We start from the raw sequence: 15,905 nt of genomic DNA, 5'->3' as shown, positions 1-15,905 counted from the left end.
TGCCACATTTGAGGAATGACAGAGAGGCAAGATGGCTGAAGTGTAATGGACAAAAGTAAAGAATGATAACTGTGACCAGGTCATACCATGTCTTATAGATCATGATAAGAAATTGGCTTTTCTCTCAATAATCTAAGCCAATATAGGGTGGTTGAATCTTAAGTGGTAGGTGTATACAAGTGATCACTGTAAAATGGTTTCAACTTTGCTGTACGTTAGAAATTTTTCCTGATTCCAGGGAGGTGGTGGAGCGGGGGGGGGGGGTGTATTCTAGCTTCTATAACTACAAATAGAGTAGGAGGAACAAGACTAAGAGTAGGAAGACAAGTTAGGCTCCTTCAGCAACTCAGGTAGCAGTGGAGGTAGTAAGAAGTAATGTAGTTAGATTCTGAATAAATTTTGAGCAGAGAGCAAGAATGGATTGTAGAATAGATTTGAGGCTGGGCATGGTGGCATATGCTGGTAATCCTAGGCACGTGGAGGCTGAGCCAGGAGAATTGCAGAGCCAGTTTGGTCAATTTAGCAAGTCCCTGTCTCAAAATTTTAAAATTTTCAAAGGCTTGGAATGTAGCTCAGTGCAAAGGCCCTGAGTTTGATCCCCGGTCCCACAAAGAAAAAAAATTGTGAAATGTGAGAAAAAGACTGATAGATAACACTTAAGATTTTAGACATGAACAACTGGAAGGATTAGGTTGCCATCCATCAACTGGACTTTGGAAGGTAAGCAGATCTAGAAGATTAGGCTGGAAGAAGACTTTGTTTTTAGGATATGGATAGTCTTGTCTTCCCAAGCAGATTTTATGTGTTTTGAGGAAAGATTTTCTTTGATACACTATAATACCATAGTCCTAGAGGACATTTACAATGTTCATAGGATAAAATAAACTACTTGAATATAGGGCTTTTCGTTTCCTTTGTTTTCCTAAAGCATCACGTATAGATATTTAATTTAGATACTTCTTGGTGACCTGTAAAAAAATGCGTAGAATGAGAATTTTCAATCTCTTGCAACTCATGCCCATTTTGGGTCAAACAATCAATGAGAGCTTGCTAGAATATGAAAAAAAAACCAAACCAGCTCTTCTCCATATTGGCTTTATATTCAGGCTTTATATGGTAGCAAGACAGTTCTTGGTAACCAGTTTTACTTCCACTGTTTTATATCCAAGTACAGCAAGCAGGAGATCCTACAAAATTGTCCCTGTACTCAAAGGAACCAATATGGATTACCATCCCATCCCTTAGCATATCACTATAGCTAGGAAAGTTCTGGGCTGTGTAACTGACCAAATCTGAGACATGCTTCACCTCTGGTTCACCCAAAGAACATGGGCTACAAAAGAATTAAAAGAATCATACTACAGAGATATATGTGCACCCATGTTTATAGTGACACAGTTTGTAATAGCTAAAGCTTGGAAACAGCCCAAGTGCCCATCAAATGGAAACTGGATAAAGAAGATGTGGTTTTCTTATAAAATGGAGTACTACTCAGCCATAAAGAATGAGAAACTAGAGTCATTTATAGCTAAATGGATGCATATTGAGGCCATGCTCTTAAGTGAAATAAACAGGACCCACATGTGTAAATACTGAATAGTTTCTCTAGTATAAGAAACTGAAAGTGTAAATAAGGATTAAAAGGATTAATAACTAATAATTGATATTTTGAAATAGGAAAAGGTCCAAAGGGGTAGGGGTGGTGGGAGGAGATGAGGAAAGGAAAGAATGAAAAGGAAAAATTATGAAAGGAGAAAAAAAAATGGAAACGAAGTCTATGTAAATGGGGAAGGGCACACAGGTAATGGGGGAAAAATAAGGACCAAGATGCATCATGTACAGGTACAAACACCCAATGATAAATGTAAATGTATTGTATACCTAAAATGTACCAAGAAAAGAATTTAAGCAAAAAAAAAAAAGAAAAGAAAAAAAGAACATGGGCTACAAGAATGGTTCCCCAGGAGAAAAAAATGGAGTACTCTCCCAAATAAGGAAATAGATATTGATGGTCAAAAAATAATGCCTCCTACACCAATTAATTCAAAGATCTAATCATTGTTGTTTCCTTAAGCTTTCAAAAGAAGCTAGTAATGCCATGGCACTTGCTTTGTTTTGTTTTGTTTGCTTTGTTTTTGAGACATGGTCTCACTATGTAGATCAGGCTGGCCTCAAACTTGGTGCATATATGGCCCATTCTGGCCTCCAGCTTGTGATCCTCCTGCCTCAGACTCTGAGCTCTCCTCTAATGCTGGGATTATAGGTGTGTGTCACATGCCTGGTTTATGGCACTTACTTTGAATCTTTCCCAATTTCATGTACAATGCCTCATTTTCCCCAAATCAACAGGCTGTCATGGATTCAGTTTTCACTGATGCATGAATGTCACAAAAAAGTAAATACATGAGTATAAAAGTTAACCAGCTAGAAGGGTCAGTATTTCAGCACATCACTTTCCAGGACACTCCCACCTGCTATTGCAGGTTGTTTCTTGTCTTTATAATTTTTTCCTATTGTCAGTTTGCCTGAAACCTATTCATTTGCCCTCAGTGCCCTTGAGGCAGGGTGGCTGCTCAGAGGCCTGGGAAACCATTGCAGAAGCAGAAAGCAGTGAATCAGTTTAAGTACATCTACTGCTGGGACATTTACACAATGCAGAATCTGGAAAATGTATCTACAGATATATCTGCTTTCTCTTCAGCTTCACTATTTCCTTTCCTTTTTATAGTAACAAGTTATCTTTTCCACCTGATGTTTGGTCTACCTTTTGCAACATTTTTAACATTTTAATTAAAAGTTTGCCACAGACTATAGGGGACTAGTGTAAAGAGAATGTTGACTCCATTATTTTGGAATTCCGGGTGGCTCCTATAGTTGCTGTGTCCCTGGACACAAAACATAAGACTCTCTGTTCTAGCATGTGCTTGAAATCAGTCATAAGACTGGCAGATTATCAAACCAAACTAAATGAATAGTTGTTGAAATTACTCTCACATCCTGGAGCTGCACATGCAGTGGAGTAGCCAGCTTTTATTAATAAACACAACTCTGATCAGAATCATTCCTTTGTGGTCTTGTTCATCAGAATTTTGTATTGTGGAAATTGGACTTGGGTAATAGGATAGAGTAACACAGGATAATGTTTACCATGTTTTGCTTTTGTTACCCAGAATTGCTTTGGGGGGGGGTGGTTACCAGGAATTAAACTCAGGACCTTGTGCTTACCAGGCAGGCACCACACCACTGAGCTACATCCCAGCCCCTAGAATTGCTTTTGGTAATCTGGGTCTCTTCTGGTTCCATATAAATTTTAGGATTGTTTTCTCTAGATCTGTGAAAAATGCCATTGGTATTTAGATTGTTATTGCATTAAATCTGTAGGGGCTGCAATTATTTCAGACTGGGACTTTATTAGACATAAAGATACTGTGTTCAAATCCTATGGGTGGCAGTGAAAGTTGACAAGGGCATTTGCTTCTTGAGAGTATAACTTTGACAAGACTATTGTTTTGGAATATTATGAACTATCAGTGACACCAGGTTCCCAACTTCTACTGCTGCTAGGGTAACACCTTCCAGAGGAAACAGCAGTGGTTAAGAAAAAGGAGAGAAGGAAATCTTGGGATTACTCATAATTAGGCACATGGAGCTTGAGGTAACAAACCAAACACATCCCTATGGAGAGACATTATGTGTTCCTCAGCAGGTAAAGCAGTTTACTCATTACCCAGTTCTTGAATTGCATGACTGTATCATTATATTTTATGGAAACAACTCTGACTATGATTCAGAGGTGTATCAGAATATTCCTCCCACTCCCTTGTCCCTTGTGTAATCTTGGGCAGGTCCGTCTTTTTAGAATTAGGGTAATAATACCTTGCCTGTACACCTCCAGGATTGTTGCAAAGATTCTAAGAGACAATATATGGAACAATAATTTTTGTGAACTATCAAATGCTGTACAAAAGTAATTATTACTATGACTAAGTGATTTACATCAGAAAGCCCCTTATTTTCCTTGATCCTATGTGAGCAATAAATATCCAATTAGTATATTATAAAATTAGATAGTCATAAAACAACCACAGAGAATCTTATGTATGCTAAGATCATTCTGCATTTTCTTATGTTACATAGGAAATCCTGGGAATAAGAAAACGTTATCCAGTTAATATTTTAGAGGAATATCCTCGAATATATGTTTATCAATTTAAGAGACAGAAAGTTACTTTGTATTCTATAAATAATGCTTATTATTTTATATACTCAACTCCCTAAGTCAATATTTCTTCTGTTCAATAATGTAGAATTAATTAGAAGATTAGAGTAGCGGTCAGCTGTGGCCCATGGAACAAATCTGGCCACCACCTGTTTTTGTATGATCTGCAAGCTAAGAATTATTTTGATATTAAAAAACATTTTTTATGGGGCCAGGGATTTAGCTCAGTGGTGCCGCCGCCTGTCTCACAAGCTCAAGGTCCTGAGTTCAATCCCCAGTACCAAAAAAAATTTTTAAATCAAAAGAAAAGGGCTGGGAATATAGTTCAATGGTAGAGAGCACTTGTCCAGTATGAGGGAGACTCTCAGTTCAATCCCCCCACCACAAAAAATAAAATAAAAATAAAAAGGAAGAGGGCCAGGGATTTAGCTCAGTGGTTCTACCATCTGCCTCATAAGCACAAGGGCCCATGTTCGATCCCCAGTACCAAAAAAGTAAAAAATAAAAAATAAATAAAAAGGAGGATATTTTATGATAGATCATGATTATATGAAATTCAAATTTCACTGTAAATTTATTGGAACATGGCCACATCCAGTTGTTTATGTACTGTCTATGATTATAATAGCATTTGAGCAGTTATGAGAGAAACCATGTGGTCTAAAAAGACTAAAATATTTTCAATCCGGCATTTTTATAGAAAAATTTGCCTATCTCTAGGCCAGATAATGCAAAGGGACAGGAAAAAATCTAACTTGCTAGCTATCTTTTAGGATGAAAAACTCTGAAACACGTGGACTCAAATGATGCATATACAATATGAGAAATTCAAAGTTATGGTTTTAACATGCAGTAACTTGTTTTAAACCAATTTTTAAAAACTTATTTATAAAATCTAATAAAATATAAATAAATAGAATACAATTCAATACTCAATAATGTTATAGCTTGCCCAATGATGGCAGCAAATTAAAGAGAATGGGAGTCTATAAATTCTCTAATTGATATACAATAGAAAGTGACCCTGGTTAGTGGGAATGGGGAGTTTATTGGAAAGAGGGATCTTGGGTACTTTCAGAATTGAGGGAAGAGCAAAACATCATGATTTTTGGAAAGACAGAAAACTGAAGAGAAATCTGGTCCTTTTGGGGAGGAGATTTGGGGTCTGCTCTCAGGGCACATCTGTGAGACATCTGGAGCCTTCTATTGGAGTTTCAAATTTGAGGGAGAAAATTTGATAGGAACAGTTTATGATCCTGTAGCTAAGAGGACAGAATTGTGTTATCAGTAGCCACAATGGAATCCCATGGATAGAATAGAGATGAAACAAAGAAGTGGCAATAAGGAGTAAGGGATGTCAGGCAGATGAAAACCAAAGTTTGTTGGGAAACATTCGTTGTAATTTCATCTTCAGGACCAGATGGAAGAACATTAGATATCATTTTATTGGACTTTGGTTAGAGGTACTTTTATTATACTACGTACTTTTGTAAAAGGAGGGGGCACAATTAAACTCATCTGCCATAAAATTATTCATTGGTCAAAGAGATTAAAATGTTTAGCCTCAGAATAATTTTTTAAAAGTTACAGAATATTTTCTGGAGATGAAGTTAAAACATAATTGTGTATCTGGGTACATTGTCCCATACCAGTAATCCCAGCTAGTTGGAAGGCGGAAACAGAAGGATCACAAGTTCAAGACTAGCATGGGCAACTTGGTGAAACCCTGTCCCAAAATTTAAAGAAAAAAAAAAATTATTTATTTATTTATTTTTCGATACCAGGTATCAAACTCAGGACCTTGTGCTTGCCAGGCAGGCCCGGCACCACTGAGCTACATCCCTGGCCCTAAGAAAAAATTTTTAAAGGGCTAGGGATATATATCAGTGATAGAGTACTGCTGGGTTTGATCCCCAGTACCACAAAATAAAAGGAAAAAGAAAGAAAGAAAAAAACCCATAATTGTGTGACTACTATTACCACTCCTATACAGCATGGTGCTAGAGGTTTCAGCCAACGCAATAAGACAAAGAGAAATACAAGGCATACAATTGTAAAGGAAGAAAACAGTAGTTTTTTTGTAGATGGTGTACATGTCTCTAAACGATTATAATTAATAAGTTAATTCAGTATGTCATTGGATGAAGGTCACTGTACAAAAGTTCATGTTATTCCTCCTATACCGGGAACAAAACAACAAAAAGAAAATGAAATGTTTAAAATGGTATCATTTTGGGCGGGGGATTTAGCTCAGTGGTTCCATTGCCTGCCTCGCAAGTGGAAGGACCTGAGTTCAATCCCCGGTACCAAAAAAAAAAAGAGAGAGAGAAGGGTGAAGAATGGTTGTGGCAATTTTGAGGAAGAAAAACAAAATGGGAGGACCTATGACACCAGCTGTGTAAACTCCTAGAGTGAACTACTGTCCTAGTTTGCCAGGGACTGAATGATTTCTTGGGAGGCAATACTTTTCACTTTTAAGAACTAAAAAGTCCTAAGCAAATTGGGACAAGTTGGCTCCCTAAAACTTAGTATAGAAATATATTTATTAAGGCAGTGTGATGTTGGTACAAATATAAGCAAATAAACAAGTAAGTGAAAGAGAATGGTATTGACTACACCGGGGTTTTCAGAAGTAATTTACATGGGGACCCTGGACATCATTTAGCATAGCTGCCCATCACTCTGTTTATGTTCTTCTGAAAACAGCCCCTGCCACCATGTCTAGGCTTCTACAATTTTGTTCTTGCTCTCTCTCTAGCTAATTGCTCACAGGTGGACACCTTACTCAGGCCAGGTGCAGTGGATGCAGTTGGCGTTCTGTCCAGATCTTGACTGCTGCTGTGAACATTGGCTGCTAACAGGTCACTGCTGCCCCTTCCTATTGAACTGCCCTGTCCAAAAATGCTTGAGAAGTCATTCTCAACTCCCCTGGAGGCATCATTGCTTCAAAGGGAGATGACTGTAGTGTCATTCACTCTATCTCCTGCCAGGGATCAGGCTGAAGCTGAGCTTGCTAAACTGTCTCCTGCTTCTCCCACTCCTCCACATGCACCAGAATCCCTCTGCCTTTAGGGAACTGAGCTAAATCATTGAGCCTATAATATCTCCTTATCCCAAAGAATCAGAAAACTTAGGCACACTGGGTCAGAATTATGTGGATGACAACACAATTCTGAGCCTCCATGCTGAGTTTCTTGATCAACTGTCATTATCCAGCTATCAGGTATCACCAATATCCGAAAAGCTCCCGGGAGCTTTCCAATAATCCCCCTTACTGTTTAAGTCAGACAAAGTCCTTTTCTGTTCCCAGAAACCAATATAACCTTAACTAATGTAATGGCTGATCCAGGCCTGAACTAACATGGCTGTGGAAATACAATCCAATGCTTTGTGGGATAACATCAGTTGGAATTCTGAGGAGAAAATTAATTGATCGCCCTTCCTAGTCCCTTGGCATCAGTAACTAGCAGCGTTGCTAGAAATACTCCCCATCTTTTAACCCTGCAGGAATTTGCCTTGCTGGGAGTTCATTTGTTACCCAGGGCTATGTCTCCCTGAGACCTTTGTGATTCCCTGGAGGTAGGGAGAGCTAAATTCCTTCCACTGGCCATCATCCTCTCACATTTTTGCTTCCCTTCAGGTCCGGAAAGACTCTAGCATCTCTATGAGCCTTCCTGTCCCTAACTTGTGCTTTTCTGCATCCTGTGCTGCTTCCAATCTGTGGTTGCAGAAGTAGTATATTTGCATGTATATCAGAAAAGTGGGAGGAGGAGGTTGACAGTCGTTTGGGGAGGGGGGTAGTGATCAGATTTCAGATCACTATGAATTATAAAGGGTGACACAACACAAGCCTGAGTAGTTCTACTCAGAATTGTCCACTGATTCATCAGAAAATTGATCCTTTTGACCCAGAGTGTCCCCTTTCAATAGTCAAAGGCAGCTTTTGTTTGAGCCAGTAATTTTGCCTCTACAGAATTTTATTTTATTTTATTTTATGGTACTGGGAATTGAACCCAGGACCTTGTAGGCAAGCACTCTGCTCAACTACAGTACATCCCCAGCCCTTTATTTTTATGTTTTTATTTTCTGATGGTCTGGAGAAGTTGCTCTGGCTGGCCTAGAACTTGTGATCCTTTTGCCTTAGCCTCCCAAATAGGTGGAGTTACAAGGGTGCACTAATATACATGGATATTTAGCAATTTTGTGTAATTTAATCCAAGACAAATTTCTACTTGAGCCAAATGCAGATACAGCAAGATACTGTTTAAGATGCTAACGTATAGGGCCAGAGATTCAGCTCAGTGGTTTTGCCGCCTGCTTCGCAAGCACAAGGACCTGAGTTCGATCCCCGATACCAAAAAAAAAAGTACATCAAGATAATAACATAGAGGGTTGGGTTTTTTTTTCCAGTTGACATGTCCACCTTTCCCTTCCATTCAGATAAACAGGTAATCTCAAGAGAGAGACTATAGAGCAAGGAGCAAAATGTTGGTAAGTCTTTCTGGCTTGTTTCTTTTTTACTTTTCTTTCTTTTTTTCTTATTGGTACATGTTTGCCATACACAGTGATTACATGCCTCTTAGGGAGCAGGTTCATGTACATAACACATCATAATTCTTTTTTCATCCCCACCCCTCCCCTCTTTTCCCCCTCCCTCCATCTCTCAGTCCCCTTCTCTTTTGCAAAAGATCTATCTCCCTTTTTCCTATTGTCTGTCTTTTATTTTACCTTTTATTTATGTTTTGGATTTCTCATGAATGAGAAAACATTAGATAATAAGCTTCTATGTCTGATTTATTTCACTTGACATTATGTTCTCAAGGGGCATCTATTTTTCCACAAATGACTCAGATTTATCCTTTATGGCAGAGTAGTCCTCCTATAATTACCACATTTTATTTCTCCATTCATCTGTTGATAGACATATAAGCTGCTTCCAAGATTTAGCTATAATGAATTGTGCTCCTGCTATAAATGTGGGTATATATGTATCACTGTAATATGATGTCTTTTAACTCTTTCTGGAAAATACCTAGAAGGGGAATAGCTGGGTCAAATGAAATGCCTAGTTTTAGTTTTCTGAGGAATCTCCATACTGATTTCCATAGTCGTTGTATTAGTTTACATTCCCACCAATAAGGTAGAAGGATTTCTTTTTTTTCCCACAGCCTTGCCAGTATTTGCTATTTTTTTTATTTCTTGATGTGGTCTCCTGAAGACTAGAAGATCAGGAACTCAATCAATCCTCAATATATAGGCAAAGAGGATTCTAGGCAGAAGAATGGGTCAGAGAAAAGAGATAAGGACAAGAGTCAGAATATAGACAAGAATGTGAGAAGAGAATAGATATGGCCTGTGAAGTTGATATTTGGGGCATTGTCTTCTATTGCTGAATAACAAATTACCCTAAACTTAGTAATTTAAAAAACAAACAAACACTGAGTGAAGCAGAAGGATTGCAAATGAAACGCTGTCTCAAAAAATGAAATAACAACAAAAAACAAAAAAGAGTGCATGATCAAAGAGACAGCAGGACAGAAGCTGCAAGTGTTCTTAATGACTAGCCTCGGAAGACAGACGCCATTACTGTACTTGCACAAATCCTATCAGTCACACAGATTAGCCATGGTTCAGTATGGACAGGAACAGTACCAAGGCGTAGGTAGCAGGAGAAAAGGATTATTGGGTGGCTGCCTTGGACACGGACTACCACAAATGGGGGCCAAGCATGGCCAGGTTGTGAATCCTGGTGGGACTGATCGGCCTCAGTGTTGGGAAGGGAACTCTGTTATAAAAATCCTCATGGAATCATCGATATAGTTGGGTTTCCCAGTACAGTTGTTCATCAGACCTCCAGCGCTGGCACATCTTTCTGTAGACTGAGGTTGGTGCAGAAAGAAGCCTAGCGACATGGACAATTTTTTGTGTGTGAGAGAAGCATAAACTAGCGTAGGTTGAGCCCTATCATGTACCCTCATTATTGAAGCTATTTCAAACGCAGACTCACTCCCTTGGAAAGTATACAGTGGTTAGACCCGAAAAATCATGTAAGTGGATGGAAGAAACATGGTGATCAGCATATAAAAAGTGCGTTTATTTTATTTTTATTTTTGTTTTTTTGGTATCAGGGATCAAACTCGAGTCCTTCCTCTTGCAGGGCAGGCGGCGGAACCACTGAGCTGAATCCCCGGCCCCAAAAGTATGTTTATTTTGATTCAGAGCAAACTTCATACCCAGGATAAATTTACCTCTTTCTACTAGATTTTTTTTTACCATAGTATATGCTTTTGGGAAAATGTTTTAATTTTCTAAGTTTTGTGGCCATAAGCCTATAAAGGCTTATACTGGTAAACGCAACACCTATTATAACAGCTAAAGATCCGAATTAAATCTGTGAAAACTAGAATTTTCTATTAAATCATCCGTTAGGAATCCTCTGCTGCTGCCATCTTGTGGCCACTTAGAGTAATAACAAGTACAGTGGTTTTGGTCCGATGAAAGACCAAGGTTAAGTGTCTCCAGGATTTGGGTGAATATATCCAACGACAGGATGTTAATTTCTTTACAAGACTGTACCTATGGTTGGCTGGACATGGTGACCAGTCCTGGTATAACCCCAGCACTCGAGAGGCTGAGGCAGGAGGATCATGGAGAGTTTGAGGACAGCCTGAACTACACAGTGAAGCTCTATCTCAAAAAAACAAAGGAAAAAAAAAAGACCGTACTTACGGTTAAAGCTTTGATTATTGTATTTTTTGGAACTAAACCAAATTTTGCCTCAGTACAATTTCTGTCCTTTGGCCTCTCTTTGTTTCTTTCTTCCCCTCTTTCTCTCTTACTTTCTTTTCCTTCTTTTTAAACTAAAGGTAGCTGCTTATCTTATTTCCCCAATCCTTTTTCTTCCTAGACTATTTCAGCTCCTTTATCTCTCCTTAAATGATGTGATACCCAGGGCTGTCGTGCTGCAGTGTCTAAGACAGGGATTCTGGTGCGAGTGATTGACTGGAGAGTGGCCTGCGGGAGACCCGCGGGGCAGGGGGCGGAGCTAAACTAGGAGGTGGTCTCAGCGGGAAACCAAAGGCAGCCAGATCCCAGGGGGACCCTGGGGTGTGGACTGCACCACTGAGTCTCATCCAGAGGTAAGTGTTCTGTCTTTTGTTGCTTCTTCCTACTCTCCTTCACAGCCTCCTCTTCTTCTCTTCCTCCTCTTCCTTCTTTTCTCCTTTTCCTCTTCCTTTCCCTTGTCTCCTCCTTCCCTCCTCCTCCTCCCCCTCCTTAGTACTGGGAACTTAATTAAGGCCTTTGCATTGAGTTAAATCCTCAGCCCCTTTATTTATTTATTTCCAGACAGGGTCTCTCTAAATTGCTAAATTGCCAGGCTGGGTTCAAACTTAAAATCTTCCTGCATCAGCCTCTCAGAATACTGAGATAACAGGCATTCACCATCACACAGGCCCTTTCTTTTTTGTTCTAATGTCACTCAGTTATTGGCTCCAGAGATGATGGGAGTTAAGGGTATTCTTCCTAAGTGAAGAAATTCTCATCTGGGCAAGGGCAATTTGCAGCAGTGTTAGCAACAAACACACAGTTAGGGAACAATACCCAGGAAAAGGGGTCCATACACCCTCTTCTAATATCCTATCTCAGTCCTTCTACTCAAGCCAGGACTCAAATCGTGTAGATGTGGTCTAATGTGTGGAATGCAAGGAGGCCATTAAATCCCATTCTCCTTAGTTCAGCCTTAATACCATGGGCTTTACTCAGGTTGTGCTAATGTAAATGCCAAGATGTTTTTCACCAAAAAAACTGCTCCCAAGCCAAATGTTTTCCAGCAATGCTATGTCATAGTTATACCAAAAGCAAAAGCACTTTTATTTCTTGAAAACTTCATGTTGCCATTTTGGACTTACTTCTAGCCTCCTGAGTTCCCTTTGAATCTAGACTGTGTTGTGTAATCCAGACCTCTATGCTCTGCTATCTGCAGTCTGGGTGAGTGTTTCTTTGATGACCTTCAACTTCCCTGTCCTTTATATATCTGATGATTGTTCACCTCTTAACAACTAGCTCATACTACCCCTGTCTGATAACTCTATACTTTTGCTTTCAACCTTTTCACACCACACAGGTAGTTTTGGTTGAAAATGGCCAGGAGAAGCCCTGAGGGCCAAGGCTCCAGAGTGTGAGTCTAGCTTTAACAAACACCTGAGGCTGAAATAAGCAGACAGCCTGGAACCCAGGTGGTTGAGTAGGCAATGTGGGTGACCCTATAGAAAATGCAAGGATACCAGCGTAGTAGCTGGGCGCCCTGAGTCTTTTGATACCTCCACAGGTAGTGAGGCAGTATCTGCAAGTAATTTAGGGAATGTATTCAACCTATATTCAGTCATTTAAATGAGTCACAGAGTGGTGTGTGATTACTTTGAACTTTGTAATTTGTAGAGAACTGTTTTTGAGAATTGTCCTAACTCATCCTCTAGGGTGATGTATCCATGTATCCACCTGAAGGCTTACTTTCAGCATCAAACCTAGGGGAGGTAGTCAGCATGATGTTTTATCCCTTTTCCATCAGCTCCAGTGTTCGCACCTCTAACAGGCTTTGGGGTGGGGTAATTTACCTCTCCTCTCTGACCCTGATTCAGGTGCCAGGCACAGCCTTCTCTCCCCAAGCCTCCATCACCAGAAGGAGCCACCACTGCGAGCAGTTCTGTAAGTGTGTTTCTCTCTTCCAGACTTGTCCAGAACTGGCAAACCCTTTCCCCCAAAGAGCAGTGAATGAAAAGGATCACCAAGAAAGGCAGATTATATTTAGGAGAGATCAGGGACCACCTAAAATCATCTCATGTACCCTCAGAGACGTTTATGTTCCACCAACCTTTGGGAAAATACAACATGCATCATATACTCTGATGTGAAGAAGACTCATTATTTCACAGTAATTCCATCTTGTCATCCTCTTGGCCACTCCTGAATGGAAGACCTAAAACTCTGAGAGCACTGAGACTGCACAGTGGAAACCACAGTAGAAATCTGTTGTGTTCATCGCCCCTTGTTCTATGTATTCATGGACTAGACTTCTTTTCCTATTTCCACAAAGCTTTATATGCAACAAGTCCTCTCTCATTGGTTACTCTGTCCTCTGAATCCAGTAGGTCATTACATAGCTGGGCTTTCTTGACCAAGCAGTGTAAACAACAGTATGACATCAAGCAGAGATTCCAGAGAAGAGGAGCAACTAGCATTGAATTCACTCTGAATGCAGACACAGGACACAAATTCCTTACCATTAGGGTTCAGACTGGGTAATTGATTTCAAAGTCACTACATCTGTCTATATTAAATACAGGTAATTATTTTTTAACAAGGCCAAAGAATTCAACTTACAAAAGGTCACAGTGAAAATTAAGCTCTCTTTTCATCATTCTAGTTCCAGTTCTCATCCCTGAGATAAGGGAGTTATCAGTTTCTTATCCATCTTTAATCATGGCTGATATTCAGTGTAAATGTCAATCATGCCATACATATACTCTACTCATCATTTCTTTGAGTGTGTTCTAGTGATAGTTGAAAAAGTTCTTTGTTCTTTTCATGTGACCTGTGTTTGAGTTCCCTTAAATGCAAAGCCTAAAGCAAAGATATGGGTACAAAGCAATTTATTAGGGACATGATCTGCAGAGCAGAAGTGAAGGAGTGACAAGAGAAACAAAGACAGGAACATTAACAATGAAGGCTATAATATCAAAATTTTTATTTTGGATATATTAAGCTTGAAATGTTATTTGTTTAGCTGGGTACTGTGGTGCACACCTGTAATCCCAGTTACTGGGGAGGCTCAGCCAGGAGGATCACAAGTTTGAGGCCAACCTGGGGAATTTAGTGAGACCCTGTCTCAAAATAAAAAAGGCTGAAGGGCCGGGGATTTAGCTCAGTGGTTCCGCTGCCTGCCTCGAAAGCGCAAGGTCCCGAGTTCGATCCCTGGTACCAAAAAATAATAATAATAAAATAAGTAAAATAAAATTTAAAAGGCTGGGGATGTAACTCAGTGGTAGAGTGCTTGCCTAGCATATGAAAGGCCCTGGGTTTGCTCCTTAGTACTGTCAAACAGAAGTTATTTATTTGAATTTTTTTTTTTAGCTATCCAGTGAAGAGGTTAAGCAGGCAGTTGGCAAAAAGAATAAAGTTATTCAGTCAATAAAATGTAACAGCTGGGGATTTAGCTCAGCGGTTTCAACGCCTGCTGCACAAGTGAAAGGACCTGAGTTTGATCCCCAGTACCAAAATAAATAAATAAATAATAAAAATAAAAATGTAACAGATGACTGAGTTTTCAGCAACAGGTCTGTCTTTTGGCATACTGTCTGGAACTTCCCAGGCTTTCTTTCCCCTGGCAATTGATTTAGTTAATAGGAGAGTTAGTATTCTGTCAGACTCCATTCAGAGTCCAAAAGGTAAACAGCTAGTCTTTCCTATTGGTGGCAGCTGTTTTCCAGATGCCAAAGCCATCCCCCAGATCTCTAACTGCATTAAAAAAAAAAATGGCACCAGATGCTGCTTTCCACAAACTTCACGCATATGTCTTCTTAGATGTGTTTTCAATATATTACTCCACAAAGAGAAAGCCATTATCACACTCATTTATTTTTCATGAAGTGCTGTAATAGGAATCATGGATTCAGCAAGTGAAGTTGAAAGCCATGTTAATAATGGATGTTAAGTACAACTGATAGGTGTTCTTTTCAACGTAACATCATCGAGTGTTAGAGCAAAGGGGTGCACAGGTGGCAAGATAGTAACATCCTTCTCTGCAGGGGCACTGGTAATGAAGGGACTGGCAGTGAATATTTACTTTTTGGCTAAAGTTAGTGGTTCTCCAGCACTAATGAGCGGGGGAAAAAAAAAATGAGGGCGATTCTAATTTAAAAGGCTTCTCTCCCTTCTTTCTAATGAATATTCCTTAAATTCCTATCATGTATCAGATAATGCTTTAGGTCTTGAAATCTGCATGTTAACAGGCCTTGTAATGATTTTCTGAGAACACAGGTTTGGAAAATCTGGTTTCAAGAAACCTGTAATTGGGCTGGGGATTTAGCTCAGAGGTTCCACTGCCTGCCTTGCAAGCGCAAGGTCCGGAGTTCGATCCCAGTGCCAAAAGAAAAAAGAAACCTGTAATCGATACTGTAGTTGTCTGACATTTACTGCATCCAACTCACAACGTGCTACGTTGTATTGAGCCATCCACCCTTCTCTGCTCAGCCCTGTGCTTCGGGAAAGGTTGGTCACAGGCCTAGGGGGCAGGTCCTGATTGCTCTAAGGCAGTCATGGTTTTCCCATTTACCTTCATAGGAATTGGCTTACAGAAGGATATCTGATGTCATTCTGACCAGTGTAACTGAGAAGTCTGCAGGTGGCTCCCAGGAAATATTGTCTTGCTCCCAACAAAAGATATACAGGAAAAGATGAGCTTTTCTTCTAGATATACTGCCTCCATTGGGAAGCCTGGCCCTGAAAACAGCCACCTTGTGACAGTGAAGCAGAAGCTAGCCTTCCAAATCAGATCTAGACCCTTGCTATTTGAAAAAAAAAATTATTGAATTTAAGTGCTATGGGGTGAAGCCTGGCAAGTGTGACAGAGCGGGGGTGGGGGGTGGGCAGCAGACCTGGTCCTTGAATGTCATTGAATCTCTGAATT

Source organism: Heterocephalus glaber, unplaced genomic scaffold, assembly GCF_053883595.1.
Source record: "Heterocephalus glaber isolate CG9 unplaced genomic scaffold, H.glaber_assembly_v1.0 deba00001472, whole genome shotgun sequence".
NCBI classification, from domain to species: Eukaryota; Metazoa; Chordata; class Mammalia; order Rodentia; family Bathyergidae; genus Heterocephalus; species Heterocephalus glaber.
This window is presented reverse-complemented; position numbering follows the sequence as displayed.